This window comes from Aphis gossypii, chromosome 3, assembly GCF_020184175.1.
Source record: "Aphis gossypii isolate Hap1 chromosome 3, ASM2018417v2, whole genome shotgun sequence".
NCBI classification, from domain to species: domain Eukaryota; kingdom Metazoa; phylum Arthropoda; class Insecta; order Hemiptera; family Aphididae; genus Aphis; species Aphis gossypii.
In genome coordinates, this window is record NC_065532.1 from 30,671,649 (window position 1) to 30,694,567 (window position 22,919).

The 22,919-nt window shown below is 25.5% G+C and overlaps 1 long non-coding RNA gene across 2 annotated transcripts; it reads right to left on the minus strand.

Moving 5' to 3' along the window:
* Nucleotides 1-8,025: 8,025 nt before the first annotated feature.
* Nucleotides 8,026-20,352, minus strand: LOC114122367 (uncharacterized). Of its 2 annotated transcripts, none has more exons than XR_003592275.2 (3): nucleotides 20,073-20,352; nucleotides 19,859-19,989; nucleotides 8,026-8,407 (listed from the first exon to the last, which is right to left on the minus strand). It is a non-coding gene; the product is annotated as an uncharacterized LOC114122367 (long non-coding RNA). The 2 variants fall into 2 exon arrangements; XR_007605072.1 differs by having other exon boundaries at nucleotides 19,855-19,989; nucleotides 20,073-20,351.
* Nucleotides 20,353-22,919: the final 2,567 nt, after the last annotated feature.

The following is a 22,919-nucleotide window of genomic DNA, read 5'->3' on the forward strand; positions in this document are numbered from 1 at the left end:
TTATTTTGTGTGATTTATAATATCAAATATATATATATTTTTTATATCAGAATAATTAACATTTAAAATGGTTTATAATATTTATTATCACTGAAAATAAGCAAACTTGTGATAGCATTATGAAATCAGATTTTTTTATTCTCAAAGTATTGTTTATTCTTAGTGTTGCTGAACATGCACGTTGGGTAGTTAAGTTTAACTGCTTTAAAAGATAGGTGGGTGATATACTAATATAATAGAGTATCTACTGGAAAGTACTGTCTCTATAACACTGCTATAGTTTTCTTGAACACAATAATATTAATAAATTATTTTGATTAAAATGTTGTGCTTATTTATTGGTATGTTTTAAAAAATATATAATTAGTTATAAGAGGGTAGGTAAATTGGATGAGATGAATTGATCATTAAAATTATTTGAAATAGCTGTTTCAATTACATTTGGCATCATTGCTTATTCTAATTACTGTAATTACTGAATTACACTTATATAGTAATATAGTATTATTATTATATTTAAGCTTGCAGATGTCATTAAACTAAGGTGTATAGTCCATGATCCACTTGCTAACAAGTTTTAACTGGTCTGTAGTTCAAATAATCTAAAAATATTATTCATATTATTTTGTTTATTTCTATATATATTTTTTTATATACAGTATGATGTATGTATATATAATATATACATAACTAATTCTAAATCTATATTAAAAATACAATTACCATATAAGTAGAAGAAAAATTTATTCACTATAGGTACACTAAATCTAAAAATGTCTATTAAAGTATTAACACTTAAATCATTAAAAGAAATAAACTAAAATCGATTTTCTATCGATCTAATTCGCTACTTAAAACTACTCCAAAGGGTAATGACAGATAAAATAAGTATACATTAATTCAAAGCCTTAATAAAGAGAATAAAGATAATCTAAAATGTAAATTGCTTTATTCTATTTGAATGAATATCCTATTCAATATACCTACAAACTTAAACAATAGAGATATTAAATATTACCTATGTTTGTCAAAGATTAGTCACAAAATAAACAAAAATAATTTGAATTTGAATTTCCAAAAAACTGTATTTCGTGGCCTTTCACATTATATTCGTAGATATTCCAAATTATTATTGTTCTAAATGATAGTGTGACGTTACCTTAAGGTGTACAATGTGTTTGAAAAATGATGGCACTTATTTTAGATTGCGAAAATACATAAAACTAGTTTTTTTGGAAAAAATTGACAACTAGTAGCTGTGGGTCCAATAATAAATTTATACTTGATATTTTTTACGTTTTTATGCATATACATTATACATTCATAAGTCATCGTATTAGATTATACATGTGAATCTTAGAATGTGAAAACTTACTCCTTCACCAAGTATTATGCAAAATGATATTTTTTCAAAAAAAATGTAGGTATTTAGTGTCCTTTCACATTAATTCGTAGGTATTCCAAATTATTAGGTATTTTTCTAAATGATACTGCGACATTCTCGTAAATTCCAAAGTTCTTAAATGTGTATTTTATGCTTATAGGTAATCGAGCATATTACACAATCGACCAGAAAAATATTCAAATGTTCAAAAGTGTTTTCACTAATAATAAAAATTGAATGCAATTTATATTCAAATAAGCACGATTTCAGATGTCTACAAACAAAATACAAATAACATGACTTATATCAACGAGTCGTTGACAACTACATGAAAGAAGGTTGGTGAAATGGTGATATCAACAAATAAAATTGGATTTCAAATAAACACGTATTGTATTGAAATCACTAAAATATGAATTTACTGAACACAAACAGAAGGAAATAAAAGAATCAATATCGTACAATAAAACATTTGGTACAGTCTTCGTTGCGAGTAGCTGACAGCTGTGCCTACTTTACGAAACATAATAGAAAGTGTTTTTAGAGTTATGTACATTTGTGTATCATACTCAAATACGGTTAGAAATGAGAAAATTTGAAAGATGTCTGTTTTTATGGCTGAAAGTTAATACTACAAAAATAATCCCAGTCATTCTTAAATGTATTTCCTCACTATACTTCGTGCATTTGCTTAAGATTTTATCATACCCGACCTATGTTTAATAAAAAAATAATATATTTTTTTAATTTATTTTTATTTTTAATAAGCAACATTTACGATTAAGCTTAATAATTGTCGCTTATTCATGAAATATGATTCTTACTTGTATTTATTTATAGGTATTTAAACTGAAACATAAATTATATTTATAATATTATCAGAACCATGCATTATAATCATAGTTACTGACTTATTGTGATGAGAAATTCAATATTATTATGATTTTTTTGTACCTACCTATATTTACCTGAGAGTTATTCAAGGTCTTGAGGGGTTAAAATAATATATTATCGTAATACTGTTGAATACAATAAGACGGCAGATGTTAACGAAGTAGATATGTCTCTGGGACTACACCGCACGGACTCTATAATAATAATAATGACGGCTTTATTGAAATATTGGATGGCCGTTGTTATAAAAAGGTACCTTTACCTGCATTGAAACTACCTAAGAAACCAATTCGTTGTTATGTATATCTTCAATCTTGATCGCTAACCGGTTATTATTGATGAAAACCGATTAAGATTATTTTGAAAACATTTTTACATGCTTTCATATCTTTTGACATTAATGTATTGCAGATGGACCTTCTACTTTTTTTTTTTAATACTTTAATTTGAAGATGAGTTAATAGTTATACGAATTTCAAAATTATATTTTAATTTTTTACTTTCGTGCAAACATATTATACTTTTTGGTTGAGTTTTAAAGCAATACATTTCTAGAACATTGTTTTATGTACACAAGAAATATATTGATTAAAAAAATAAAAATATCTGAGATAAATCAAATAAATGGCATACTTTCAAAAATTTATAAAATTATTAATTATATCTCACATTATAAAAATGTATAAATATGTTTTATGAAAAATTCTAGTCTATATATATACATTATATACATATAGTTGTATCATATAATTTTATATTTAATTTTCTTTTCGATACCACTAGGTAGGTATATTATATTTATATTTTCTTCTAATCTACAAAATAGTATACAAACTTTTATATAAACTTCAGTTCAACGTCAAGTTGAATACTACCTACTTAGTTACATTCAATTCAATTATAAGATACCGTACAATCAATAGTTAAGAATATGGTACCTGTTATCGGGGGTATAATAACAGGGCATGTGCTGACCTCCCGTCGCGCATCGGTACTTCATCCGTTCAAAAAAATGCTATAGATATTATGTAACTCTTCAGCCATCATGTTGTTTTCTTTCTTTTCTTAATCCCAATATATATATAGTATTTAGCACAACACGTGTTTCGGTTGCAGTATAATACATTTGTACCCTACGTGACCATACTTTTATTGGTATTTTTCGAGGACCGACTATACAATACGTCATTTTATGAGTACCTATATATAAATTGTGATAGTATATAATATAATAAGACGTGTATATAGTTATACTGTTTCGGAAAGTCGGGTATATGTATATACAAACGGTATGTCTGTTATCGAATCAATGTATTTATTATACAGACAGAGAAAGAAGTACAATATAACGAAGTATAAATTACCACCCAGATCGGGATCGACCGTCGCCCAATATCCATCCCTTTATGTTGACCTCCTACGGCTACAGTCTCTACCTAAATATAATAGCGCATATAACAAGCCTTGTAGGCGCACATGGTTGTAACGCTCGGTTTGATTTTCTCTCTGACGGTTTATTATGGTTATCTTGGTATACATTATATACACTCATATACTCGCTTAACCTTATATAGTCTATGCATTTTGTATGTATACATTCATTGCGTTGCCGTAGACATCGGCCAATCGACTGTATAAGTTAGTATACTCGAGTTTCCTGTACCCAAGCCACAATAGACGTTGGTGGTCAGTCACGTGTGTCCCTCGGGGTTTGTTTAGGTACTTCCGTCCGGTTTCTTCAGCTAGGATATAGCAGGTAGTTGGCGCGTGTGCCCCAGAAAATATTCTCTACTGTAACTTATTCTAATACGGGTAAATTTTGGAAGTATTCGGGTGAGACAAGCCGCGTGTGGCAATGAATTTCAATAGCTCGCTAAACTTAAAAATCAGATAGCCAATCGTAAAAGTATTATGTATTAATTTTAGAATACGTTTTCATTGACTTCAGTCGATGTTAAAATATTCTGATATGATTACCACTACTTATATTTACATGGCTTGATTGTTAATGACTACTGCCTACATATATACATATTAGTGGGTACCTACTGCTTATACGAATCATGTATGGGCGATAATTATATTATTATTTAATATTAAATATAAAGTCCCGCGGGACCTTTCTATTTCAAACTTATAGAACTAGATTATAGGCTATATTATGGCTGATGATCTATTATATTATTTACAATATAAATTAATTATTACAATAACAACGCGTAAACAGTTTATCATGACGTTATACTGCTACTTCTGTTTTAAGCTTAACTGCTAAGTCTATATACATATTTAATAACTGATTTCAAAATTTCGTCACTGATTGTATGTAGGTAGTTATTAACTTTTTAAACTAATGAGTAATGAATAACAAAGAGTATCGGGACTCGTGTTATGAGATATAATCTCGTCTGTAGGTATGGTGCGTGAGAAACTGTCTTGATTAAACTTAATAAATAAGTAGCTTATAATCTATAGGACAAAAGAGATGGAGGCATCTTTTACATAACATATATAATAAATCGCACATTATGAGTTCAAATAAAAGTAAGGTGGGATAGCGGGTAATGCTCTGCTGCATGGTAGTCGTCGAGGGGGGCACTGTGACGAATTTATGAATTTCAATGCATTAATAGGTGCATCTTCTTAAACAAAAAATGTATCTGAGCAGAGGTAGTCTGTCAACCTACCTATATCACTTTAATGCATATTTATAAATAAATGGAAGCACTTAAGTTGTTCTTTATAAAAAAGGTATTTACTAATTATATTTCAAAAAATCCGTGATGAAATTTGTATACTTTAATCAGAAATTCTTAAGCTACTAATTATTAAATAAATAATTTATTTATATTATAATGTTATCTTAATATTATACAGAGTTTGTATTCTCACAACTTATTAGATATTACCTATAAAATTTAACTTAATCAAACAAATATCTTATATACGTATAAGCTTGATAAATTTAGAATATTGTGAAACTAAATAAAATGATAGGTACTTATAGATATATAATATATAATACAAAGCTTAATCGATAATAAAATATAATAGAAAGTTTTTATTGATCACGAATATTTTAAAAACAACTTGCTTATAATATTACTTATTAACCAGAAATTTGCTAAAAATCTATTAATTATTGTAATTTATAATATTACGTAATGTATTACATCGGAAAATAATATTAGTGCCCAGAACTACTTATAAATAGTGCACGAAAAATTTTAAAACGAAAAAAGAATTCTATTAAATATTTAACTGATGTTATAGACGAAATTCGATTTACCTTTTTTTGTGAAATGCAACAGCAGTACTACAATGTAAATTACAAAGAAACTATTCTTAAGTAGAATTTGTAGTTTAAAGAATTTTGCATTTATTTTAACTTTTTTTATTCATTGGTTCAAAAGTTAGAGTAGGATGCTTGTTTAGTATAAATGTATAATAATTAATGTCTTTATACACCTAACTCAATATAAGTAAATTGTTGAAAGGACAGCTGCACAGTGTTTTATCTACTATTTTTATATGTGATGAATGTAAATTGTAATCATACATCAATTTATAGCAGGTAGACAGTTGTCGAAAGAGCCCTATGACCTTTTTTACCTGAGTAAAATGTACGTTATAATAATTATAAATCATTTTGACAATAAAATAGTAGGTAGGAACATAACTTAAATTTTTAATTAACTCATATACGGTTAACGCAGATGTTTTTCTTTTAAGAGATACTCAGAAGAATGTGTTATTTATGGTTTTTGGTGCGTGTATTAATTGTACATGTTATGTTCGATTCGTCATTAGATAGAACATAAAGATTTTATTCAACCATTTCTCTTCACACACGTGTATTTTCACGCATGAAGGTCATCTTCAAAAATTCTTTCAAAATTCTTAGATAACGGAATCTACATAATAAGAATTGTATTAGTTATTTGACACATTCACCTTTCAAAATACATGTTTATAAATAAATTATTCAAGAAATTTAAATTTAATTTATTTTAGCCATTCGATAAACCAGTCACAAAAAATTAGCATCATAAATTGTTAAGTTTTACTAAAATATTATAGTTCTGTATTATATCATATTCAACGTAAAACCTTAAAATAATTGAAATCTAAACAATATTGATTAATAATTATATAGAATTCCAAAATGTAGTGGGGTAATTGATTTTTCAACTGTCCTCCCTTCAAAACATAATTTTTATTTAAAAAATGTTTTAACAACGTTTAATTAATAAATTCTAAGAGAAATTAAACAGGTAGATTCAATTACATTTGACCGTCGGTCATTGTCTTAGTACCCCTCTCGTCCACCCTCGGTGAGTCCACCGTTCCGGTTAATCTGACCATAGTATTATCTATATGAATTCTTCAAAAATATGTGCATTTATATCAAACATTTATGTATATACGTAATATTCTTATTTAATTTTTTTGTGTTACACATATTATTATATTATAATAAATAATTTAATAAATACATTTGATAACATTTTTTCTTCAGATGTTTTTGTATATTCTAATAATCCAACATTTTTTGCGTTCCGACCACACCCCCAGTCCGTAAGGTGACGGATCAGAGGGGTTCTACTGTACTTGTAAATAATCATTTGTTATTTGTGTGAGTGTAAAATAAATGTGTGGCAAACGTACAAGAAATAATATACGCAATCACGTGCACATGTCAATAAAACATTCTAAGAAAAAATTATTTGAACTCCTCATTATACATATAAGTACATATAATAAGTAATAATTAAAGAATATTTTTAATATTATTTTTAGTGGATTGAATTATTGTTTTTAGATTTTAAATTAATATAAATGTGCATCATGCATTTTAAAATACAAAAATTTTAAATATAAATAAAATTAATGATATTGATTTAAAATGTTATTTATGTAATGCAGTTGTCTGCAAGTTCCGATATAGACCTTTTTGCTAAAAAATTAATTTTAAATCATAACTATATTGTTTCTGAAAATAATTTCTCCCTCCCCGAACTTTTAGATCCACGCTTGGTGTGAAAAGTATGATGGTCTGGAGTTAAAACCATTATATTCAGGTGCAGGATATAGGTGTAGCCAATTACTTAGATTGGTACTAATTTAATATTATAGAGATATTTTTGGTGACAGCTAGTCCAATTATTGAATAACGTGTGTTCAAATAATAAAGCTGGTCAAAACCTTCTTATTGCCAATATTCCGGAACACACCCCATCTGTTCTTGCGTGATCAGTGTTCCAAACCACCCCACGTCGGTATCTATTATGACTTATAAATTATAGGTAAAGGAAACTATTGATAAGCAACACAGTACATTCATATAATAACTTCACGTATCTTTTTTTATTGATAATTTTTCATTCAACGTTCAATGTGCTGGTTAATATTCCATATTATATTAATAACAATCTGAAATTTGAGTAGAGAAAAAGTATATTTGCTTAAACACACAACAGGTACAAATAGTTTTTAGTTGTAAATAATATAATTATTATATTTTTTTTTGTTATAGATTAAGATAAAGGCTTTATTTTAGAATTGTAAACACAAAGTTTTTTTTTTGAGCAACTTATAAATATAGAATTGAATTATTATGAATATTAATAAAAAGAATTATATATGTATGGTAAAGAAAAAAATAAAAAAAACAATAATTAATAATTATAATAAAAAAAATATATATATATTCATATACATATATATATATATAAATAAAAATGCATTTACTTAAAAAATATTGATAACAATGAATTAAAATCTCTGAATCAATCAAGTACTGTAAATAATAATATTATATTAATGAATCATAAACGAGTAGTTTTTGACAACTGACTAGTGACGACGAGCTCCCTGTGGCTCGGCCGGTATCCGGCGGCTTGGAACTGTGGCATGCCGCAGTCGCTGGTGGTTAATGTTTTGGGGGGGTACCGGTATGGCTACCTGTCCCGAAGAACTTGCTTGTTGCACTTGTCGCAGTCTACACTGCTCGTAGTATTTCTGATATTGCATTTGTCGAATTAATTGTGAGCGATTATCCACTCTTACGGTTACAATAATTGTATTTTCAGTCCACACGGTCATTTTCAATTCTGAACCAATCACACGCTGTTAAAATTAGACAAACATGATGAGATTATAATTTACCACAGTAATAATAAAGTTCTTATTATGATATATACTTGTCGTGGTAATGCTACAAACAAAAAAAACTTCCATTAAGTCTCCTATAATTTGTATTTAATATTTATATATTATAGTACGTCTTTTTATAGTTCTTTGAAATATGCATACATGCTTTTTCACATTTTATGAAACAATAAATTGAGTTGTGGGAATTTGTTTACTATAAATAATAAAGTAACATAAATTATATTTTTGTAAGATGAAAATAATTGCTTTTGATATACTTGTGTAACCTATGCAAAACTATATAAATTTTACGATAAAGAATAAATGTTATAAATATTTTTATGGTAAAAATACTTTTGTCAATATTCTAATAATTAAATATATTTTTTAAAGTGAATATAATAAATTGAAAATACTTCAATCGTCATTGGCTGGCGGTTTCTATTTTAGGGCACTTTGTTCTAGCATATAGAGAAAATATAAACCGTGGACAGTTTGTATTATCGTTGAGACAGTAACAATAATAGTCAATATGGCGTACAGTATAAAATGCATAAAATGTATACATATTCATAATTTACTATTACACATTTATTTTATACACAGGTAATTCTATATTTTTATTATAGATTTCTGCCAGGAATACATAAATAGTTATTATAATATCATAAAATAATATATAAATAAAAACTTTAAATTATTGATGAAACTAATATAGGGTGATCGCGCGTTTTTATGGTAGAATGATAAACTCCTACAAAATAATAAATAATAACAAGATAATTTTAACAAAAAAAAATCAACTGTTATCGGAAATAAACGCCAATTCATTCAAGAATTGATGATAATATAGATGAAATTTTCATCTTTTATCGATATTTAACAATTAACAATTGTTTAACAATTTGTTAAAAAAATTTAACAATATTCAATACTATACTATCAATGATCTAACATTAAAAACTAAATCATTTTGTACTGCAAGTTCCGATGTGGACGCGATAAGTTCTCTTCCATTTCGCCAAAAAGTAAGAGATAGTTTAAGTTCCACGTACAATCGAAAATCATTTATTATAATTCACAGCACATAGACACGTTCTATGCAAGTGTTTTCTATTTTATTTATAAAAATATTCGATAATATTTATTATTTTTCAATTATGATTATTTTTAGATTTTTTAGCTTTTAAATTTCAAAATCACGTACGCTAGTAAAAATATTAAATCAGGGTAGGATATTACCCGATTTTTTTCAGGTATAAAGATCCATGCAGGAGATTACATCATCTTTTATTTGCAGGTAAAGAGTTATCTGTGTAGGAGTTTTGAGTTTGACCTTTTTATGTAGTATGATTTATTAATTACTTAAAACAGTCAAAAACTATTAATGGTGAATAATATAATATCTAGAAATTCGTTGTGATACGTAGATTATTGCATTAATTACTTTTTTGGTTTATTTATTCAAAACAAAGAGTCTTATGTTTATGTTTAAGTATAAAATTTTGATTGTTATGCAACGGAAACTTAATTTTTAATATTTTGGCATAATCGGAAACACCAATTTTCCTTCCAGAAGTTTTAGAATAATTAAAATTTAAAATATTAAATTATTTTATATGATCAAAGGATTTAAAAGAAAATAATTCTGTTAAAATATTGGCCTCTTGAAAAAGTTTAAATTTAACTTTGAATAAAATTGTTTTTAAACTTTAAGTTTATCATATAAAATCTTGCACTAAAACGAATCATGATCATATTAGTTTTATATTATGATGCTTATGCTAACATATTATATAAAATATAAATAATAATTAATATGTTATAGATTAAACAAAAGGTTGGAGAATTTCATACATAAGTAATATAGTAATTGATGAATGACTTGTACCTAGTACCTATTATGAACATAAATCATATTAATTTGTATTACCTACTATAGTTTTGCGGTTATGCCCTTGCTTAAAGCCTAGCTGAATTTTTATGAAGATGATAATCTAATATATGACAATAACATAATTTCTTCATGTGTAGTATAGTAGGTACAATGTTTCAAATACCTACTAACTCGTAATGTTGTACATACTAAACAAATTTTATACTTAAGTATACTTATTTAACAATATATTATAATTTATCAAAATAAGCTCAATTTAAAATCAATTATTTTTTCTTACCATATTATAATGTTTTCCTATGAAATGTATATAATATAAGTACATTCTATTATTATGTTTGCTTAGTTTAATATATTTTAACGCAAGTCACAGTTCTTTAGCTGCTAAAACTTCTTTATACGCGTATCTAACATCTGAGATATTATCATAATATCGGGGGGGGGGGGGGGAATATAAACACGCGATGCAAAGAAATTTATTTTTCAATCATAATTATTTGTTATTTCGTTAACGTAAGTAATAACTAACTAATATCATAGCAATAATTTGATTATATACCTTTCTGAGTTATTAGGACGTAGTGTTATGTTAAATATATTCTTTGTTGATATATAACTGCCATAAATGTGTATAAGTACCTATAATTTAAATGTTAAATATATTATTATCATATAATTATTATTGAACTAATCACTCGAAGAACTGAAGAATTTAATTGAAACAAAAAAACATAATATATCAACATTATGAGACTTCTCCGTTTTGCTTAATTTTGTAAGTATAATACGAATAATAATTCAGAATCAATTCTGCGGGGATATCTATTTAATGTGTAATATTGACTAACTTAATACATAATTCTGTGATTTTGGAAAAAAAGTAGACATGAAAGAAGTAATATTAACACATTATAAATAAATTAAAAAATGGATAATATGTTGATACATATTATTATGTATATTTGTTTTATATTTTGTATTTTTTAGTTACCAATATTATTTTTTTATTTCTTACTTATATAAAAATGTTTTCAGTAAATCTCAATTTTTTTTGTATCAAATAGTAAAACTTATTGGTTATTTAAATTAATTCAAGGATGGATAAACGTAATATTTCTACATTACATCGCCTCCCAGTATTTTACACTCTCCTTTATTATTCGTTCATTGAAATTTCAATCATTTTTAAATAATAAATTATTGTATGTAAGTATGATATTTTTGAGTAAAATTGATCTGAAAAAAAATATTTTGTTTCAAAAATCTGTGAAAAATAGAAATATAAAAAAAAACGCAGGGAAAATAATTTTTAATATTAAAAATCAAATTACAAAAGAACGTAGATTTAATATATAAATAGGTCATTTGCAATGTATTATATAAATATTTGGGGATATTATAATTTAAAATTGCGACTTTTTAGCATCATGTGCATATTATTATAATGGACAATAATTTATTTCCCATTTATCTTACTTTTATTCGTTTCGAACCCATAAACGCAAGCAAGTTTATTAAATTATCAATGTTAATATGACCAATATATTGTTATTACACATATATGAGTAATAAAAAATATATAATTATTATATTTTATTGAACAAGGGTTCAGAGTGAAATAATAACATTCTTCAATCTATAATGGGTTGTACAGATGTTTAGCTACAGGAATTCTAAGATTGCGTATTTTGTTGATTGAAATATAAATGCATTGCATTTTAAACATTTTTAATTAAGGAATAAATAAACAAATTAAGATTATAAAATATTTATATCCTTTTTGGAAGCATTTATATTATTTACAATAGTAATAATATATATTGTGTATTATTAACGAAATATTAAAATTTTTTATTTTTATCAAAATTAATTCTTTTGTTAGTTTAAAACGTGATAGCACTGATAGCATGATTATTGCAGTAGGTATAATTTAGAATTTTATCTTATCGTATCCGTTACTTAGCACTAAAAAAGTGCGTGGTTTAAAGTTTAAACCACTTCAAGTTTGGAGTATTTTGTTATACATTGACTGATAGATAGTGCGAATTTTGTCTATCGACATTTTTCGGGTTGAAATCAAGAGTGTGCGGTTTTTGTATGCAACCGTATATATATAAGTTATATATTGTATACTATACCAGTATACCTATAATATTACACTTTAAAATAAACTTTTCTAAAAAGTTTTATAATCTAAAATTAATTAGTTCTATAGTTTAATTATCTAGATTACAAGTAAAATACCGTTCCACTATGTTAAGCCTGTAAGTTAATAATATTACATTTTTAACTTGTTTACTTTCATAGGTATGGGAGTGGTTTTACTTTAATATCATATATTTCCAAAATATTAAATTGTTTGACGTATCAAACTTCATTCATTTAGCATGTTAATTAAACGACGCAAATGAATAATAATATAATAATATTCATTTTGTATATTGCGTGAACGTAAAAATAAATAGTAGGTATGAAAAATTGAAGACATTTAATTTATAGAAATGTTAAAATCAATGATAAAAATTGTAAAATAAATCACTTTGCTGTTTAGAAGATATCTTCGTGTCAGTGTACCTTATCATTGAATAAGAAATTATAATAGACGAGTTAAGTTATTAAATTAAATGATAAATCATTGCATTTGAAAAAAAATTCTTATCGAATGTGGTTTTAAGTAGGTATATAAATATATCTAAGGATATTATTATAATAATATAACTAATGAAAAACCATGATGACGTGTTTAACTTATAAATGTGCACTAAGGAATCACATCTCAAGCTTTTTAAATAAAAATAACATTAGTTTACAGATAAAAAACGAAAAAAAGGTTGACACATACCCCTCCGTTCACAATTGTTTTTCGTACCTATGCAGTATACAATGACTAATAATTTATCATTGAATTCAAATTTATCTCATCAATGACGAGATACACTAGAAACTATTATATACAGTAGGTTCTTCCCTCGATTACCCAGGATTTTTTTTAGTACTGAATACTAACGTTTTGTATTTTATAGCAATTTTAAAGTTTAAACACTAGAAGGCCTTGTTACCGGTATCATTCGGTAGTATTAGAAATTGGGTAAGCGCCAAAAAAAAAAAAAAAAAAATATGTTACTTATAAAAGTAAATTATTAATTATTTAGGTAAATAAAAAAAATTTTTAATGTCTAGTATTTATTTACTTATTTATAAATAAAATACATTTGTCAATCTTTTTTTAATAAACACATTGATAACTTTAACATACAAATCTAAACTTTTTTTGTTTTTATTAATAAAATATTATAAAACAATATCAGGATTATTATATTGTGATTAACTTAAAAAAAACCCAATTATCGAAAGTTTGGTATCAGAAAAATTATTGAAAAGCGCTCGATGTAGCATATCCAACTGCTGCGTAATATCGTGGTCACCCCGCCCTATCACGCCCGGCCACATACTATACTAGATACAAGCTGCAGGTAATTGAAATCCGAAGCGCTTCTGTCAATATGATGAATACCTATATGACCTTAATTTACTAATTTTCCTATCAATAACTATAAAATTATAACATAGATTATGAAATATAATAACTGACAAGTATACCTATTACATCTAACATAAAAAAAACTTGTATTATTTTGTCATTAATATTTTTAGTATAATGAAAAAAAAATTTTTTTTCCTTTTTGAGAGGGAATGTTGCGATTTTTTCGCTTGTTCTGACCGCACTTCACCGCTTGTTACACTTCAACAAAACTATACAATGCTGTTAAAAATGGTTGATCATAATAATGAATGTAAAAATAAAACATTAGTATTATTATAAAGCATGGATTATCTATACATAAAAGGTCTTTTAGACTTCATTTTAAAAGTTAAAAATAAGTTTACTTTTAATATAAATAAAATTTAAGATTTAATTAAATTAAAAAAAAAATTAGAAACAATAGCTGTTGTTGTTTTCAATTAATTTATTTTATATTCTTATGTTTGATATTATTTTAGAATAAAAAAAACGTACCTACTGATGTTTAGTTTTTTATACTCAATTTATTGAGAATCACAGGAAATGGACAATAATAATATTTCAAATTCTGAAATTACAGTTAAAAAATAGCTGCAAAATAATAATGCCATATTTTTTAATTTGATTGAAATAATCGAAAATTGCCATTATTTTGTTTTTATAGTAAACTATTATGACAACTAATTCTAGGTATGCTTATTTAAAAGGTTTATTTTAATTATTATATTATTTTTACAAATCCCAGTAAAAAACAACAAAAAATAAATTCATATATTTATATTGTCTCATCGTATACTAAAATATATTATAATGATTATTGACTTTGTGGTTAACTTTAATTTGTTTTCAGATAACATAATGACTTCTTTTCATAAATGTAATATATTTTAGATAAAATGTATATGCTCTTAATTGAACTGTTTTTTATTACAATCACTGTTCTTCGTATTTTATGATACTCGTGAGTTGTGAATTAATATAAAATAAAGTATTAAGATAAATGTTTAGATCTTTAATAAATGTATAACCAATAAGTAAAAGAAATGTATTTCAAAACGGTTAATAATCTTAAAACTATTTTGATAAAAAAAAAATATATCTATTTAGTGAAATATAGGTGAGTATGATTATAGGCTTAAAATTTATTTACAAAATATTATTTGATCACATTTAAATTTTTTTATTTTATTTATTCTAATTAATACTTTTTCTTGATTTATTTAATATTGACTATAATTTTACGCCTAAAAAATGTTATGTTACCTACTTATATTTAATACGTTAAAACGTTCTATAGTTAAACTCAATGGTTAACTTATAGAGTTTAACTAAATACACTTTTATCTATTTAGCATGTAATAACGTTAGCGTTCAATGTAACTGTGTAAGTAAATGTTAACAATTTAATTTTATAAAATGCCAAAAAAATTATTTAATCATTAATTTAAATAATGCTATTTATCTATTGCGGTACTTATTAGATGAAATAATATAAAGTCAAATTAAACAATGTTTTTCATTTGGAAATAACAAGATACCATAATATATTTATTTTAAAAAAATAGATGGTTTGTATTAAGCTATTATACTAATAAAAATATTGTTCATGTTCATATAGGTATAAATAATTCCATGACATATTTTGACTGATCTTTCATTTTGATCGATTAAACACTTTATTATAAAGTTAAAGAGTATAAAGAAAATGGCGTACAAATTAATTTCTGAAGTAGGTACTCACTTTAAGAAGGTTCAAGTCAATTCATTTAATATTGACGGCACCTATTCAATCTTTAAATTTCGAGCACTTCTTTTTATTTTAATAATATTATGTTATAGTAGAGTTTATTTTCATTTAATTGTTGAACAATCAAATATTGATTTCTATCATAGTGCGCGCTGTATGGTAAATTACTTTCAGTTTTTTTTTCAGTTAAATAAAAAATTCAATTAAAAAAAAAAAAAAATACAATTTTGGCCCTTGATACCGAGATGTAATTATAAAGACTAATAAATAAATAAATAAATAAATAAAATAAAATCTGAACAACTAGCTTATCACTATTCTTTTTAAATAGGTACTCTACTAAAATAATTCATCAATTTTTATAAATAACAACTTTAATATATAGCGACACCTCTAACTAGCTGAAATCTTTTAGGGAATGAAAATGTTTCCACTATTTTTATTGTTTATCTATAGAAAATTCTTTAAATACGGAACACTCTAAATTACAGCCACGTTTAGGTTAGATTATGATAATTTTTATCGTAATTATTATTAAAAATTAATTTTACCACAATGTGCATTTTAAACATTATTATACTGTTATAAATAGGTAATAGAAATATATAGAAATACAGTGTAATCTCGATTATCCGCGGAATAGGGTGGCTTGGCATCCACGGATAAGCGAATTTCGCGGATAATCCACAAAATTTAAATTTAAACGAATATGTTATAATTACATATTATATGTAGGTATTATTAAAAAATTTAATAAGTACTGTAATTTTAAAAAGTATCTAAGGAAAAATAAATTAGAGCATGTTTTATTTTATTAAAACATTTATATAGTATTACGAAAATATTTTAAATTTTATAGTTATTTTTATAATTTTTGTATACATATAAAATATATAGATGATTGCGTGGAAGGCTATAGATAATTTGAAAAGCGGATAATCAAGAGAACACTGTGTTTGAACATATTTTATAACGTTATACGTAACCATAAGTATAGCTATGAGGATTTTGAAAGAATAAATCCTTCTAAATATAAATTTAGCCCTCTTTTTTTCAAAAAACGTATCCTGTACTTATTATGAATACTGGCACTTGTAATTGGTATATTTAAAATTTGTCATAAAAATTGTGAATTGTGTTGTATAATTTTCTATTTTAATTAATAATAAATTTAACATAAATATATACTATACAGTATACAATGTGATTCACCAATCATGCTCATCCTATTTTATCCCTCAATTCAAAATCTTATATATTTTTTTTATCATTCAAGCTTTCAAGACGTATTCTATGGCGACCTAAACTAGATTGTCTAGTATATATTATACTTGCATAATTTTTAAAAATTACAATATTTTGATAAGCGTGTATTAGTATAAGTAATTATTTTTAATGCCAAATCATCATAGCCTTCATATTCCAAATAGCTATAATTAGGAAAAAAATTAACATGTTTAGTGAATCACTCTTTATGTGAAAATATAAGAGATATCCGTGAAACTTTTATTCAATTTTTTTATTTGATAAATATTTGTATTTCATTTAACTAAAGTTATTCTTACCCATTATATTTTCAAACCTAACCAACGTGTTGAAAAAGATATAGTAAACACACTTATAAATTGCTTATAAATGACGGATCAATAAAACAAATACTTATGCTAAATTAAAAAATAATAAAAAAATTTATAACAAACCAATGATTTTTAAAAAGTAAAATTATATTTTATTATAATTAAAAACATATATAGTGTTGATCGTATCTATGAATGTCTAATATTTCTTATTTTAATATTATGATAAACTAATATATTATGAACAGTTAAAATAATTGGAAGTGAGTTAGGTATATGGTAGAATTGAATTGTTTGACTAGCTATTTGAAGACGATTATAAAATGTATATTTACAAAAAAATGACCTTTCATCATTTAAACTAACCTTTGATACACTAGAAATCACTGATAAAAAAAAAACAAATAATAACTTATCTCAAAAATTGTTTGGAGAATATAAATTTCGGATTATAGTTTTAATATAATATACAAATATTAAAAATGCTATAGAATTATTTATTGAACTATATTGTATCCAATATAATCTTATTCTACACCCACCATTCATGTTAGGTCATGTTAGGTATACCTCGACCTTGTTTTTTGTGATTTCACTATGCCATTAAAGGTGGTAACGATTTAATTTAGTGTGCACAGAAATAAAATCGGCCAAAGTATTTTGACCTGTATCTATAGGACTTTATCACTACTAGTCTGACGTAATTTCTTTAACTAATCCTAAAACATTTTATAACAATAATAGAAAACTGGGTGGACAATAAAATGCGCGCGGAAAGTCTAAAATAAAGATCAGTTACTTTTATTATTATTATTATTATTTTTATATACAAGAATAAATAAGAAAACGTGAATGTAACAAAAAAAAATATAAAATGTATTGTAGGGCTAACAGCCTATAATATCTTATTAAAGCTTTTGAACAATAAATTAAAATCAGTTAATCAGCTATAGAAGACTAAAACACGTAATGTTTATTTTTTAAAAATCCCGTTGTTATAAATAATAAATTCTGACATTTTACAAAGGACAACTATTTTAAATGAAAATATTCTTAGTTGAACATAATTTTACAGTGTTCGAATACATTTTTATCGAATTCAGCACTAATCTGTTATAAAACATGATATTTTACATTCTCTATACGCCAAACTATATTTAAAAAAAATAATTATCTTTTATAGGCCTAGGTACTCAAAAAGTAAGGATTTAAGTTTGCGCATAGTATAATACTAAGAATTAGAGGAGAATTCAATCTACATAGTAAAAATTTAATTCGATTTTAATGGATTTACTACTAAATTACTTTTTAATAATTTTACATCAACTTAATTTTATACGTCTACAAATATTTGGGTTGTCATTATTTTATATTCAATCAATAGTTTGTCTTCTCTTTAATCGAGAGTCATTAAATGCAAATACTCAATTATGTATACATAATATTATACATACCTACATATAATATATTTGAAACTACATAAATAAATTTCGAATATTAACTAAGTTTTAAATTAACTAATACAGTGGTTTTTATAAATGTTTGTAGAACATGGATCATTGATAAAATGATAAAACACTTTTAGTAATTATAGACTCTCTTTACCAACTTTCTTGTATCACGGACCCACTGGAGGTTGCGGACCACTGTGTAATTAGTGATGAATAAATGGATATAATTGATTTAAATTTGTTCTTATAATTAAAAAAAAATTAAATCCCCATTTGTAGTTTTTTGATAACCTTTCAAAAACGCTAATGCGTGGATATTAAACATCGATTTAATAATAAAAAATTTCAATATCTTAATATTGTGCGCATATTTATTAATTGTTTAATCTATAGCTATAACTTCAGATATACATACATCAAATAATATTATCGTCGTAATCGAATAATAAAAGTAACCAGTAGTAATCATAACCAGCATGATAGACAAATGTTTAAAAAGAGTGCTGTAAAATTATAACGACCAATTTAATCAGTATGTCGTTTCATTGAAATATGATTGTTTATAAAATTAATTTTATTATATAGACAATTATATATTTTGTATCCTCAGATTGGCTTTATGATTGAAAAAACGTTTTTACTCATATTATAAAACTATTGAATTAATAATCAAATACGTGTAATTAATAACTTTTCATTAATATCAATAATCATTGTAGCTTAGTTCGTTAACTAACATCAAATCTCTATAGCCTGACTAAAATTCATAATGTATCTAGTAATTGGCAAACATTGATTCCTGAAATATAATATGTTAATCTTAATACTAGGGATAGACAATCTACAAAATGAAACCCATTAAAAAAAATTATAATATTAACGTTCCAGAGTAAAAATATATTAATTATACATTGAGGTAATCAAGCGAAAATTATTAAAAATACAGACAACATTGTGTCGTTAAAAAGTAAGTATAGCTGTGCGCCACTAAATAACCATAAAAAAAAATAATGTTAACAGTTTTAAACGGTATATATTATCCTTAAACTAATAGTCGGTGGTTTAGCCACTTAACCGTAATCGACGTACATCGTATAATATATTTAATGTACAAACAACACCAAAAACAATAATAATTAATGGCGACGATAATAATTTCGGGTAGAAAAAAAACATTCGTGTATAACGGGTAGTAGGGGAGAGGTAGTACATACAATAATAATATTACCTACAGTATGGACGACGATGGTATCTGCTCAACAGGTATGGATCCGAACCCAGAACGTGCGTAGTGACTCAACAGAATAATGAAAACAGGCAGCGTTCAAATGACGTAGGTGTGATGAGTATAGAGCGATTCAAACTAAATACAAATATATATAAATATATGTGTAAAGATAAATAGAACGAGAGAAAATTAAAATCGTCCTAAAATCTGTTACTTACTTCCAGTATTGGAGCGAGTGCGTGGCACGTGTGATTGTCAACTCACCGTGTCGGAAATCGGTATAAACGCGCTAAAAGGTGCGAGCGGCGTCGGTCGGTTGTAGGGTGGCTGCGGCTCGGGCGGCGGCACATCATTCGTCGGTGGGGGTGACGCCACTGGACGCGCGAGTTGGTATTATATTATTGTCGTCACAGGGTCGCGCCGTCGGCCGTCCACAGCCGTGCGCGAGTAGCTCACTGTAGCGACACCTCACTATAGCGTATTACGAACTGTTAAACGACAAAAATCTCGACTGAGTGTCGAAACAGTCACGTATATATTCTTTAGTTTTAGACTAGAGAAAAAAAAAACCGGGAATCTGAAAATCCATATACGAAACAGACATATTTTAGCTCTTTTGGCCGACGAATAAAACACGCCGTCTCGAATGAAACGAATTCGTTTTAAAAGTATAACACGACGAGCAATGTCGAACTGAACATATTTTAATGCATATATTAGTCCCAAAATGCCGAACCCACGTCTGAAACTGTTATACTGTGATAACTAGAATTGGCGTCCTGGGGCAATCATTTTTGATGTCCCCATTAAACATGACATTTTATATAATTTTTCAAGAAAAGCTATAAAGATATTATATACATTAACATTTTTAAAATCTAAACTACATTAAACAATATTAATGACTTCTGACTAAGTTGTGATTAATAACTTTTATCACGGAATTACATATATGTACATTATGTTATAGTATGTTATTTAAAATTTATCTAATAACATATTTTTTTAACTAAACAAATAATTTATTATTGATCTATTTGTTATTTCATTAAAAAAATATTTATTGAATTAAATGATTAGCTCATAAAGTTTTTTTTCCAAATCGTCTGTAAACATTTTCAATACAGTGATAAGCTTCACTGCTGCTTAAAAAATATCTAAATTTGTAACATAATTCTATTAGTTACTTTTGTTTCATTCAGCTAGATAATAATATGTCCATTCACGAATAAATATTTCATCCTTATTTTAGTATGAAATTCGTTTTAAAAAAATTATTTTTATGTTAAAGTACATTTTTTCCACAGATAATTTCTTTGCACCAAACATTACCTTAATTTTACCAACAACCTAAGCACATATTCGCTTTTATTTTTAGATTATGAACAAAGTGATGAATGTATTAATTTTCCAATGATGAGTGTGTTTTTTTTTTGTGTTTGTATATAGCATAATTAGTCGAAATAATGTTTCAATTTCCAACTTCGGGGGTGGTTTCCGATGGCAAAGTAAATATCTTTGGTGCATTATACAGGTTAAATGTAAACATTTTTCAACAGTTTTCAAAAAAATCGAGAAGAACAAAAAAAAAGTGACGGAAAAACGGGAATATTTACGCAAAACCTGTTTTCGGCTATAAATCGACTTTTTTATATGATTGTGTTCAAAAATTAATCACTGTAAATACTTGAAATTTTCACCAAATGTTTATGTTAGTGTTATCTATATACAGTTAAATTTTTAAACAATTTTGACTTTTTTGAGTTATTTATAGACTACTGACATTTTCGATTTTTATGAGATTTTTTTTTTGAAGTGTCGATAAAAAAAATTTTGAACGGCCAAAAAAACTTGAAAATATATTACAAGTTTTCTTATGAGTTTTTCTTATTGTAGTTTAAAAAAATCAAAAATCGTTACTCACAATTTTTTTTTAAGAGCGTTTATAGTTCAAATTTTTACGAAATATGTCAAAATCACGAAAATTTGCAAGTAATTTTGTAGTTGAAAAATTATAAAATTTTTTGTGTTTAAAACTAAGGATTGCAAATAAAACACTAAGTTTTCCATAAGTTTTCTTTCAAGTAGCTATATAGAAAACTCGATGTATCATTATAGGAAAAATTTTAAGTGCGTTAGAATTATAATTTTTTTTTAAATAGCGTTAGGTTAGGTTAGGTTATTTATCCACAAACGGTTTTAAATATTTGTTGTTTTTCAAAAAGTATAAACCGTAGATACTTGAAAATTTCACCAGTTATTTATACTGCATTTTCTTTACATGAATTTATTTTCATAATATTTTGACTTTTTTTGAGCTATTTATAGACAGCTGAAATTTTCAATTTTTCTAAGAATTTTTTTTTGAAGTGTCGATTAAATTTTTTTGGTGGAGTCAAAATACTTGAATAATTAATACGAAGTTCTTCATAAGTTATATTTTTATGGAGATAAAAAAATTATAAAAATACATAGATATAATTTTTTTTATTAGCATTTGAAGTTCAAATATTGACACAAATTCGTCAAAATCATGAATATTTGAAAATTATTTTATTGGTATAATTCATAAAAATGTTTGTATAAGTAACTAAGATTGAAAATTTAATACAAGATTTTCATAAGTTTAGGTTACAATAATTATAAAAAAACTTAAATTTTCAAAAATTTAATATTCAAGCCATTAAAACATAAACCACCTTTTTTTACCATCCACTGGAAATTATATCCTAGGCTAACAAATCATCTTCGTTCAGAATCGTTTTCGTATACAATAATACCTATCATTGGATTTAAATTTAGCACTCCTATAATATATAATAGTGATCTACACGGCACCTAATGTACAGCAGAGCGGTACCTACTTACCCCCTTTTTTTATTATTATAATACATAACTTAGCTGTTCAAAAATGTTGGTTTTTCAACTAAATTAGTCAGAATTATAACTATTTAGTAGGTAAGTCTTTATCTGTATGTAATATTATCACAGTTTTTTTAGTTTATGAATAATGGTTGAGTGGTTAAAGAATTTTGACTGATTTTAGAACGGTATGTTTCAATGCA